General features: G+C 42.8%; 1 long non-coding RNA gene across 1 annotated transcript; it reads right to left on the minus strand.

The window, feature by feature from the left end:
* Positions 1–238: 238 nt before the first annotated feature.
* LOC119967150 lies at positions 239–9,952 on the minus strand. Its single transcript, XR_005460928.1, has 6 exons — positions 9,733–9,952; positions 8,086–8,129; positions 7,859–7,884; positions 5,508–5,573; positions 3,013–3,114; positions 239–751 (listed from the first exon to the last, which is right to left on the minus strand). It is a non-coding gene; the product is annotated as an uncharacterized LOC119967150 (long non-coding RNA).
* Positions 9,953–12,659: the final 2,707 nt, after the last annotated feature.

Here is a 12,659-nt window from a genome sequence, read left to right on the forward strand (position 1 = left end):
TGGGGTGGCTGACCTGGATTATATTTGGAAGTATTACTTTGACAATCCGTCAGTACAATTGAACATATCCATGGATATTATTTGGTCAGGGAGAAAACAGAACTAAACACCCCGAGACTATATCACCCTCTTTAAACATGTTCATATCATTACCGATTTAGTAGCGGAAAAGGTAATAATGTGTACTTTCATCATCTTTAGATGTCAATTTTCCAACAAAAAAAGGTATCCAGACAACTTTGTTTTGTGAAACAAATATTCTATAATAAACAGGAGAACTGTTTATTACAAAGCGGACAACACAAACCAAGCAGGTGGTCACATTGTCACTCACCCATGTCAACTTTTAGCACAATTCACCACTGATTTATTATTGCCATACAAAAACATTAAAAAATGAAACTAAGATTGAAATGTAGAATTGCAATCACGTTAAGCAGTAAAGCCAACATTCTCAAGCTTAAAAGCCCATGAAACAAATGTCCAAGTTATCAAGAGAAAACAATGTAAAATCTTTCCAATTGCAAATCATTGTTTGTTTTTTTGCACAGTAAGTTACAAATATCCCAATTTCCTGATGTGCAGGCTTCCTCATGTATTTCAGCATAAGTGTACTAATCCTAAAAATATTTGCATTTACAAAATACTTGATAAAAATATTTTCAATTCTACAAGTGGTACATAAAAATCAACTGAAGACAATGGCAGATCTTCAGTCATTCTGATCGCTTGCAGATTCAGTTTTCTGTTCCTAGAAAAAAAGATAGCTTAAATTAGACAATTATAAAAATTCAATCAGTTTACTGATGTCTGTCATGGTTTTGTTTTTACTTTCAAATTTCCAGTCAGCAAAATGACCTTTCACTAAGTGAGTAATATCCACTGAGCTGATTCAAAGAATACACACCACTTCAAAAAGGGTTTGAAAATGGTATATTCAAGGGGTGGCACAGTGGTTAGCACTGCTGCATCACAGGGCCAAGGGCCCGGGTCTGATCCCAGCCCATGTGGAGTTTGCACAGTCTCCTCGTGTCTGCCTGGTTCTCACCCCCACAACCCCAAAATTGTGCAGGGTAAGTGAATTGGCCATGCTAAATTGCAAAAAAATATATAACTGGGTACTCTAATATTTATATTTTTTTAAATGGTATATTCAATGCTCTTTTAACTGACCATCAGCAAGTGCAAGATGCTGCTCATGCTGGACTATTCAATCTACTCAGCTCAGGAGCAGAACTCACCTGCCCCCACTCCACAGAACAACTGTGTGAATGCACATGTGGTCTCTTATTGTGTCACAGACATCAAGGCTACTTTGAAAATTCAGGACAGGCATTTATTTAAATTAATATCACAATAAATAAGGTGAAAAAGATGCACATCATCTTATACAAACAAGTCAATTTGATACAGTGAGGCAAACTGTAAATGCAGGATTCTCAGATTTGTATGGACAGACACTGGGTGATCATTGCAGACAAGGTTTCCAAGCCAGATTTTCTTTAGCTGTTTGAATTTTCTAGCTTTAAAAAAAAAACAGGAATGAATTGTTCAACAAAATTAAATTTTAGTTATGCTCAGCTTATAAAGTCACCTTTCTGAATGAGAACTTTTCTGCCAGGTTAGTTTACACCCAAATGTTAGAAATAGCATCACCTTTGGTAGCAACACACAAGCCACTCAAGGCCTTGTAGCGAAAGGAACCATCCAAAGATGGAACAGAAATCAGGATTGAAAGTTTATCGCAACAATATTAGCATATTGGCCTCCTACCTTCAGGGCAATATTCATTATCCGATACATAGTTATTACAATTGCACACAGACACGCACATCCATTAAGCCAGTCCAATGCCAGGCAGAAACACTGCACTCAAATTTTACCAACCTGAAGGAGCATCATCTAGTTTTTAAAAAAACAGCCAACTACAGCACACCATTGCACATACACTGCAGACTTTCATACCCTTAACTGCCACGGTCTCAAACTGTCCTTTCACCGACAGTAAGTGGGGTGGGGTAGCTCTAGCTGAAGTGACACTAACAGAGGGTCGAGAGACATGGATCTGCAAGTGTTAGCAAAAAGATAAACCTGAAGAAATCATTTAGATTTTATAGCATCGCAAGACTGTGACTACACAAAAGGAGACTAATCAGCCCATCATATATAGAGAGAGAGCATCTCACCAGACCCACACCCATACTGTATCCCCCCCCCCCCCCCCAAATAGCCCTGCAATTCTTTTCTTCAATCATGCAGTTTCCTTTTTGAAAGCCGCAAGTGAACCTGCCCCCACAGCAACTCAGGCAGTGCTTTCCAGATCCAACCCACTTGCTGTGCAACAATGTTTCCCTCAGGAGAACAGTCCTAGCTTCACCATCTACCGATGCAATGGATACATCCCCAATGTCCTCACATCCCAAAATGCCGTGCCCAGAATTTGGTCCATAAAACATGACTCAGCCTCAACCGAAAGGTTCACCATAATGTCCCTGCTTTTGTATTGTTAAGCCCCTACTTAAAGGCCAGGATCCCATAAGCCTTATTAACTGCTTCCTCAACCTGTCTTACCATTTCAATGATTTATGCACCTTCATGTTCCTCTGTGCCTAAACCCTTTATCTTCATCTGCCATATGTCTGCCAATTCCACCAGCCTGGCCAGGACCAGTTGAAGTCTACCACTACCTCTTCACAGTTCACAATGCTTCCCCAATTTAGTCATCATCTGGAAACTGAAATTGTGCCCACACATCTAAGCTGTGTTATTAATATAGATCAAGAAAAGCAGTGGTCCTAATAGCGATCCCTGGGGAACCCCATTATATAAACCATAATCATTCATCACTACTTTTGGAAGTTCATGTCGACCACATTAACTACTAATTAGCCCTCCGTTACCACATTGAAAAATTAAAAATTAAATCAAATTAGTTAAACACTATCTGCTCTTAATTTGAACTTTTTAAAAGAAAGAAACGTAGCTTGAGTGCACATTGCATTCAAATTGTACCTCATCAGCTTTTGTTTCACCATTTTGAGCAGGTGCATCGTCTTCCTTTGCTATTTTCTTCTCCTTTCCTTTGGCTTGTTTCTTGGGTTTCGGTGAAAGCTTCTATAAATTGAAAAGATCAAATGGTCCCAAAAGTTTGCTTTTCCAAATAACATGGCTAAGAAACATTGCACAGTTCATCAAGAATTTCACTGTACAGAGAATCTGTTAAGCTATGGACATCAAATCTCATATTATTCCTGGTGAGGGTGGTTCCTGATGCTTCCAACAGTTCAAATGCAATAGCTTGTACATTGCAGTAAATTTAGTGAACACTCTCATGGTTTACAAGATAGATATATTACACAACATACTGCTCCTGAAGTGCAAAATGACGATGCCAACGGAATAAATCTTCAAACAATCAACTAAATTCAGTTAGGATACCACACAAGAAGGGGCAGCATGGTGGCACAGTAGTTAGCATTGCTGCCTCACGGTGCCGAGGTCCCAGGTTCGATCCCAGCTCTGAATCACTGTCCATGTGGAGTTTACACATTCTCAGCGTGTTTGCATGGGTTTCACCTCCCACAACCCAAAAGATGTGCAGGGTAGGTGGATTGCCCCTTAATTGGGGAAAAAGTCAATTGGGTACCGTACTCTAAATTTATCAAAAAAAAAGGATACCACACAGAGGGCACTGTTCACAGGTTCCTTCTGCACAATACATGGCAGTAGGAAAAAAACGTAGGATTTTGCTTGCATAATGGATGGAGAAGAATTATAAAATCACAGTGTGCATATTAAACCTCAAGAGCATTGTACTTTGATAGAGGGTAACCAAAGTAAAATTCTGGCCAGCATATATAGGAAGTACATCCTAGCCATGGAAAGATGCTCAGAGTCCCTTTGCTACAAGGAGTCAAAATACAAGCAGTTTATTTACACAAGTGAAAACCAATAGGGGTTGTCTGTCCAAAGGCCTTAAGACTTGCAGGGTTGTACTACACAAAAAAGGAAATAGAAAGATCCAGAAGCACTCGTGAACTTTAAAAACTTGCCCTTGAGGGGGCTGCACGTGGCACAGTGGTTAGCACTGGGACTACAGTGCTGAGGACCCGGGTTCGAATCCCAGCCCGGGTCACTGTCCATGTGGAGTTTGCACATTCTACCCATGTCTGCATGGGTTTCACCCCCACAACCCAAAGATGTGCAGGTTAGGTGGATTGGCCACGCTAAATTGCCCCTTATTGGGAAAAAAATGGGTACTCTAAATTTATTTATTTTTAAAAACTTGCCCTTGGAGAAAAAAAAAGGGGAAATTCTACATATACGGTACAAAGTTACTGGTCCCAATGGCAACAGAATTTCTCTTATACTCAATACCCCCATTTTAGAAAATCTAACATCTATTTTAAAAACAAATCATCTTGATCAACTTGTTCTCCCACTGGGAAAGACTTCTGCACTTGGAACCTCCAACTCTACTCTTTTAGAATTAATGGGGAAACGAGCATACATTTTAGACACCAAAGAATCACCTTAAACAAACAAAAAGTCCCACCTAGACTTTGCTTCTTTCAAAAATGCTTTTGAGATTTAAAACGGATACACTATTTTTCCAAAGCTTTAACTCTTTAGGAGGCACTACCAATTAATTTTCCACATTACATAGCAATGGGAGTCAGCATGGACCATTTGACGTTTATGTAGAAGTTTATAAGTTCTCAGCATCAAGACAATGTCAACCCCAAAACAGTGTTATTCTGCACTGAAAACGATGAAAAGATTGAACCAGGACCATCCATCCTCATGTCACTTCAGAGAGGATGTGTTGCTTTCGGTATGCTTCAAACTCTTCACTGACAATAGTAATGTGGAGGGAAGCCTTCACTGGCATGTTGAATGTCAGATTGCAATACCAAAAAAGTACAACATTTACAGTTAAGGGTTTAGGTGACCAATTGTACCACCAGCACGTGACCCTTTTACCGTACAAAGTTGGAAGCGGAAATTTCAAACTCAATACAGATTTAAAAATAAGGAACCTCCCTCCAATTTAAGGCAGAGATAATTATTTTCACAGAGTGGGAGAGACAGGGTCAGGAATTCTCTTGTTAGTACACAATCTAAAAGGTAGTCAGGATAGTGGCACTAAGGCACAATAAGATCAGCCATGGCCTTATTGAATGGCAGGTCAGGCTCAAGGGCTGAATGGCCTACTCCCTCCCGTTCCATATGGATGTGTTAAGCACAGACTGCTAAGGCATGGTCAGATCAGCGATAATCTTATTGAATGGCAGGGCAGGCTCAACAATACATCAATGCATTATCAGGAGAGAGAGAGAGAGCGAGAGCGAAAAGAGGAGGAAGAGAAAAGAGAAGAGAAGGAGAAGAGAAGACAGAGAAGAGGGGGGGGGGGGGGGGGAGATAGGACTTTGTAAAAAAATATTAATTGTATTAATTGGTAACCGGATATTAAAGCATTACAGCTTTTAAACAATATAGATTCTCACCCTAGCACGCTTCTGTGGTTTGGAATCTTCCTTGGCAGTAGCAGCAGCGGCAGCAGCAGCAGCATTCTGCAACAGAAGTTTCAAATCATTACAAATGTAACTTAAACTATGATACAAAGCAATAGTTTGATGTACTCAGTAAATTTAGGGGAATTCTCTGATCAAGAGTTAGCCCAACTTTTGGCATTAATAAGTTTAATCAAGCCATTCGTGACAATAAGCTGTTAAATGCTTTTATTTCTACAGTTGCATTAACTCTGAAAGGGGAGCCTTTGTTCCCATAGTCCTTTTACCCCAGTTGCCTAAACCAAACAGCCCTTTTACATACTGAGAGACAAAATTTAGCAACATAGAAAAATATTCAAATACAGTAGTTTGTACTCAATGATTACACTCGAGTATTGATAAGCATAAAACACTAGGGATTTAAAAACAAAGTGCAGGTCGATGAAGGCTATATAAAAAAAGGCCAACATTGTTTGAGGTTTTATAAATGGGTAAAGAAATAATGATAACCACCCGCACACCCATCTCGGACAATTGCAGAGGCATTTGAAGCAGGCAGGACAACATGGACGTAGATTATATAGAAGCTGGTGGCAGGTGGTCCATTTCTTGAGACACTTGGTGTTAGGGTAAGACACCAGCATAGATAAATAATGGCAAGTGGATTGAAGCACAAGAACAGGTGGGAAAATATGAAATGGCCAATAAAAGGGGACTAAGAATAATGTGATTGGACACACAGAACAGCAAAGCAGACAATCAAAATATATATGCAGTGGATGTGGAGAAATTGCAGCAGTATAAACTGCATTATTAAGCAAATCTGTGGCTGCAGTGTTGCTGTCCATTCTGCACCAGATTTACAAGTCACTTCTCCATTTCTGCATACAAGAAACCTGGCTGGTTCTTGAATGTTGCCCAAGCAAATGAACCCACACCTGGTTTAGCCAAATGTCCACCTTCTACATGCGCTGAAGGCAAGATTCTGGAAACTAGAGAGCATACTTGGCATTGCCACCCTCGCAAAAGGCCTCTGTGGACAATCAGATCTAAGATGAGTCACACTAGCTCTAAACTAAGCAAATGTTTGACAAGCAATAGAGTTCCGACACTGTCATAGAGGAAGTCCTGAGTGTCCAGAGCAGTTAGTCATCCATCGTTACTGTGGATACTCCCTTCCCCAAGTAGCATTTGGGAGTGTACTTTACACCACATGGCATGGCAGTGGCGGCAGCTCACCACTACCCACCTCTCAAGAGGGCAACCTAAGAATTTGGCAATAAAAATACATCTAGCCAGGAATGTCCCATAACCCATGAAATAGAGGGTGTTTTATGTAGTTTTACAATCAGACACTCCTGTGCGAGAGAAGACCCTGGACTATGCAGTGGTGTCATGCTAGCAAAATTGTGCCATCACCCTGAGAGCCGTAGCCCTGACCATCTCTGGATTCCATGGGAGGACCAAACCAATGTCTAGGTGTACCTGTCATCAAGCAGCGCCGCAAGCATCATTCGGGCAAAACTCCCAAAAGAAATAATCACCATGTTGGACTGGCTGGCCACTGTGTCCAGATGGGTCCAAGATCCCCTGCCAGGGTCTGTTTTCTGAACTCAAATGGCCAACATTTCAGGAACGGACAAAGCAAAAATGCTCTAAAGCAAGGCAGCATTTATGTTAACTGGAGGAGTTGGTTACCAACTTGTTTTAAGTGACAATGACAGAGTTCCAGTGTCTTACTGATGAGGCAGGAGAGAAGCAAGCAAACCCTGCACTCTGGATCACTACCTTGTGAGACATCCTGACCCTCAGACCCAAAGATTTGTGGGCAAGATCCGCATGTTGAGTTAGATCAAGACCAATGGCAGAAACTCGTGACCGAGTGGATGCCAGCCTCGAATTGAGGGACAGCCAACGACAACAGAATACAACTCATCACAATCTGCAAGTATACACAGACAGGAGAAGATCATTTGTACCAGGGATTCTCAGCGACCAGCACCCAATTGGTGAAATAACAGGACTGCGACCTGCAATGTTACCCAGATATGCTGTGGCTGGGCGAAGTTCCTCATCAACCTCCAGGTACTCAAATTAAAATCAGCAGCCTCTTTCTTTTAAATGCAGAGTGGTTTCACTGGATGAATCATGAATGTAATTTACCACTTGACATTGACAAAACAAAATTAACTTGGTTTATGATGCTCAAGAGGCTACTGTTGGATAGCTAAATGTGGAGTAACTGGTCACTAAATTAAGACATAATGTAATTGGGATAGCCACCTGCATTGGCATTGAAGTGAGCAACCATTATCAGCTCATTTACATACTGTAAATCTACTTACATTTTCCAATCTACAGATCTTCGGAGCTGCATCGAACACACGAGGAAGAGGATATTGTTTATTTCCTAGGTGCATTGAACGGTTACACGATAATGCATCGCTGCAATTAAACATTCTTTGAAGGGTCACATAACTATTAAGTTAGACCATAAACAAAACCGTTATGAGAACATATTATTCAAGTGAAAAACTAGACATCTGGAAGAAAAATCCAATAAAATTCTCACCGGCTTAGCCACTTTATCAGATTTTTGGTCGCCTTCACTTGGGTCTGGAAGGACAACATTGCAGATGTTAAATTTGAGAACACACTAGCTGTTTTCTTTCAAACATCACCACCCAGACATTAGAACTAAAGTGTGGACAAACTGATGACTCATACATAACTCAAATATGCAAAACGACTGTGCTTTGAGGAAAAGAAAGTCACTAAGCCACTGCTCCCTCAGGGTCAGCAGTGGTTAGCACGACTGCCGTCACAGCACCAGGGTCCCAGGTACAAGTCCAACCATGGGCGACTGTATGGAGTTTGCAGCATTTCCAACCCCCCACCCCACATCTGTGTGGGTTTCCTCCGGTGGCTTTAGTTTCCCTCCCACAGTCCAAAGAAGTGCAGGTTAGGTGGGGTTACAGGGATGGTGCAGGCCTAGTCGGGTGCTCTTTGGAGGATCGGTGCAGATTCAAGGGGCTGAATGGCCTTCTTCTGCACTGTAGGATTCGTATGAAGTCAAGATCAAGAGATTAATTCGCACTTCATAATCCTTAAACAGGTCGCTTATTCCCTTTAGAGAATCCCTTTAATGCTTGCTGTTATCCTAACTCTTGCTCTCATTCCATTCTTCTGGATGGAAACCCATTCAAGTCAGCAAGTCTTTTTAATAATCACACCCTTCCAGATAAGTTTGTCTTTCAAACCCCGATCCCTCATGCAGGACAATTTTAACGAAGGCCCTTTATTCTCACTTCACTCTCTCACTATCCTGGTCCTTAATTATTTCAAGCCTCTATATCAGCGGGCTCCCTCCTTGAGCCAGCCGCCCCCCCCCTCCCGGGTGGCTAAATTCCTCCTGACGCCATCCGCTCCCTTTCTCGTCGCTGCTCACCTCTTTTTCCAATTAGAACCCTCTCAATCCCACCCCCCCCCCCCCCCCCAATGTGATGCCCGTTCTCGCCTCGCGCGTTCACCGGGCAGCACTAATGCTCGCGCCCGCGAGGCGGAAGCCCGGGAGCGAGCACGCAGCCGCCCCCCACCCCCCCCGGGAGAGGGGGGGGCGAGCACGCATGCAGTGGTGGGACTGAATGAGTGACAGGTACATACGGGCTCCGCTAAAACCCCACAGGCGGAGATTAGTTTCAACATGGCTTTAGCCTTCGACAAAATAATTGAAAAAAAAAGGACTCCACACAATCAATGTCCCTTTCAAACATCCACACAGCGAATTTTTATCCTTTAATGTGATTCATTGCATGCACATGGGGGGGGGGGGGGGGGGGTGAACAAAGCCACCTGGAAGCATTTTAAAAAAACAGGTTCAACATGGGAAATATTGAGTGAAGAAAGACCCATTTGTTACAACCATCATGGAGGGGAGAAGGACAGCAGAGGACTGACTGGAAAATCGCGCTGCAATTTAACTAAGCTCACGCGCGTTCAGTTTCGTTATCTTTTTAATATAAAAAGAAGCCTACCCGAAAAAAAATTTCCTTTAAATTTTTTGCAAAAAAATTAAAAGGGGCAAATTCGAAAACGGGAACACAAAGAACGTGCGGCGCATTTCTATTTACTCCTTTGCAAAGAGAAAATGCCACGCTCCACATTTCCAGATTTAAAATGTTAGCAAATTGCACCCCCCGGGGCAGGCCGCCCAACTTACCGCCTTTTTAGGAGCCATGGTTGCAAAATTTAAAGTGGATCGGCTTCCAGAAATAAACGCACCACCCGGAGCTCGAACGTTGCCGCCGCGGTTACAAGTTTCAACTCCCAAGGCAGCGCAGTTCAATTTCTAAACACCTTACTAATCAGATGCTAATGCAATGCTAATTAGATGCAAGACAGGCCCCGCCCCCGGCTCCCGAGTGGTGGAACGCTGCTTCAGCCCCGCCTCACTTGGCCCGGACCAGTCCTCCGATTGGCCAGCGGACAATGGGCGTGGCTGGCTGCTGCAGGGGTCTTGAGTCCCTAGGGGAGAGCGGTTCGGCCATTGGCTGGCCAGCCTGTCAGTCTGGAAGGGAGCTCAATCTCTTTCTATTTGAATTGCTGGATTTTGGGGGGTGGGTGGAAATCCGGTTTTTTAAAAAAGAAACGCCCTCACCCCCACCCAGCACGCCTGGCAGTGTTATTTGAACCCAGAATCCATGCTTGGAACAATTATATTTGCACATCCAATCACAGCGCTAGAGTGCAAATGCAATTGCCTGTTTGGATATTTTTGAATTTGAAAACAAACATCCTGCAGATTTGGCAGCAGTTAGCAGAGCTGCTGGAAACGTACAGATCAGTCAGCAAATTCTGCAGCTCAAAGATTGGCTAATGTTTCAGGCACAGCCATTGTCCAGGAAGGCTATCTGTAATGTTTAAGTTGGTTAAGTTTTAGGCTGAACATGCTGTGGGTAACCCCACTTCTGTTCCATCACTACCATGGATACAAATTCAATTACTTTACAGTGAAGTAACCATGCACGCAGCCACCGCTGAAAGATATAATGTAGCGCGCTGCGATATAGAGTATCACTTTTTCAGAGGTCTCATAAAGCATCTTAATTTGATAAGTGCTCCTCACACAACAGTTCAAAGCGCCTTGGAGGTTGCGTGGAGGCTGATCATGAAAGAAAATAGTGGGAGAAATGAAGGCTTAGTTGAAGAGACGGAACTTCAGGAGATTTGGGGAAATGGAAAGGCAAGGCAAGCGGTTTGGGGACAGAATTGCATCAGAGTTGCAGAATAGTCGTTAGCAACCTCCATTAAAGAGTAGCGTGTGAAGAATGTGGAACTAGTCCACATTCAGATCAATCGTATGCAGGCTGAGTTGTGGCTCGTGTACATTGGCCTGGGAGGGTGGAGCGAAGCAGTTTGAAGATGAGGCAAAAGATTTTGAAAATTGATTAATTGGAGCACAATGAAGGTGATGGGTGTGCCCGCTGGCACCAGGCGCGAGCACAGACTGCAAGGTTATTTTGTTTAGCTTCGGTGATGTTAACTCTTGCCTCAGCATCCATCTTTAAAGTTCTTAGGGACTTCTTTATGTTAAAGGCTCTGCATTAATCAAATAAATTCTTCTGTCGGCTACTACGTATATATAAATGGCCAGGTAGCTGATAAAACGGATGGACTAAAGATTGATCAAGAGGAGATATTAGGAAACTGGCTGTACTCAAAATTGGTAATCATCAGAACTGTCTGCGATACATCTGCAGATGCTGAGGGAAGGAGTGTGGAAATTGCAGAGGTGCTGGTTGCAATCTTCCACGCTTCCTTCGAGATGGAATGGTGCCAGAGACTGTAAATGTTTGAAAGGGTCTAGGATCAGTTCGTACAGATCCAGTCAATTTAATCTCAGCGATGGGAAAGCATTTAGAGACAATAATCCAGGGCAAAATTAACTGTCACTTGAATAATTAAGTGCAGATTAATTAAGGGTAGTCAGCATGGATTTGTTTAAAGGCAATTTTTTTTTTACCTACCTTGACTGAGCTTTTGATCACAGAATTACAGAAAAATACAGTGTAGAAAAGTCCCTTCGGCCCATCGAGTCTGGTATCGCCAGCATGAAAGGCACCTGATCTGCCAATCCTAATCCCATTTGCCAGCACTTGGCCAATAGTTTCAATTTTTTAATTTTTTAATTTTTATACAGTTAGAGTACCCAATTCATTTTTCCAATCAAGGGTCAATTTTAGTGTGGCCAATCCACCTAGCCTGCTCATCTTTTGGGTTGTGGGGGTGAAACCCATGCAACATGAGGAGAATGTGCAAACTCCACACGGTCAGTGACCCAGAGCTGGGATCGAACCTGGGACCTTGGTGCAGTGAGGCAGCAATGTGCAAACTCCACACAGGCCAATAGCCTTGAATGTTAAGACATGCAAATGCTCATCCAGGGTATGTTTTAAAGAATGCAAAGCAGCCCTCCTCTACCACCCTCCCAGGCAGTGTGTTGCAGACCGTCACCACCCTCTGGGTAAATCTTTATCCTCAAATCCCCCCCTGAACATTCCGCCCATCAGCTTGAACTGTGTTCCCCTCGTAACCAACCCTTCAACTAAGGGAACAGCTGTTCCCTATCCACCCTGTGCATGCCCCTCATAATCTTTGTACACCCTCGATCAGGTCGTCCCTCAGTCTTCTCTGCTCCAATGAAAACAATCAAAGCCAGTCCGACCTCTCTTCACAACATAAATGTTCCATCCCAGACAACATCCTCATGAAACGCCACTGCACCCACTCCATCGCATCACATCTTTCCTATAATGTGGTGACCAGAATTGCACACAGTACTCCAGCTGTGGCCTCACCAATGTTCTATATAACTTCAACATGACTTCCCTGCTTTTGTAATGTATGCCTCGATTGATAAGACAAGGTACCTTTTTTCACCACCTTATTAACCTGCCCTTCTGCCTTCAGAGAACTATTTACAACACACCAAGGTCCCTTGTTCCCCAGGATATCCCAGTGTGGTACCATTCATTTTATATTTCCTTGTTAAATTGCTCCTTCCAAAGTGTTAACACCTCACACTTTTCAGAATTAAATTCCATCTGCCACTTTCTGCCAATTTGACCGTCTGACCTATATCTTCCT

This window comes from Scyliorhinus canicula, chromosome 6 (assembly GCF_902713615.1).
Source record: "Scyliorhinus canicula chromosome 6, sScyCan1.1, whole genome shotgun sequence".
In the NCBI taxonomy this organism is placed as follows: Eukaryota; Metazoa; Chordata; class Chondrichthyes; order Carcharhiniformes; family Scyliorhinidae; genus Scyliorhinus; species Scyliorhinus canicula.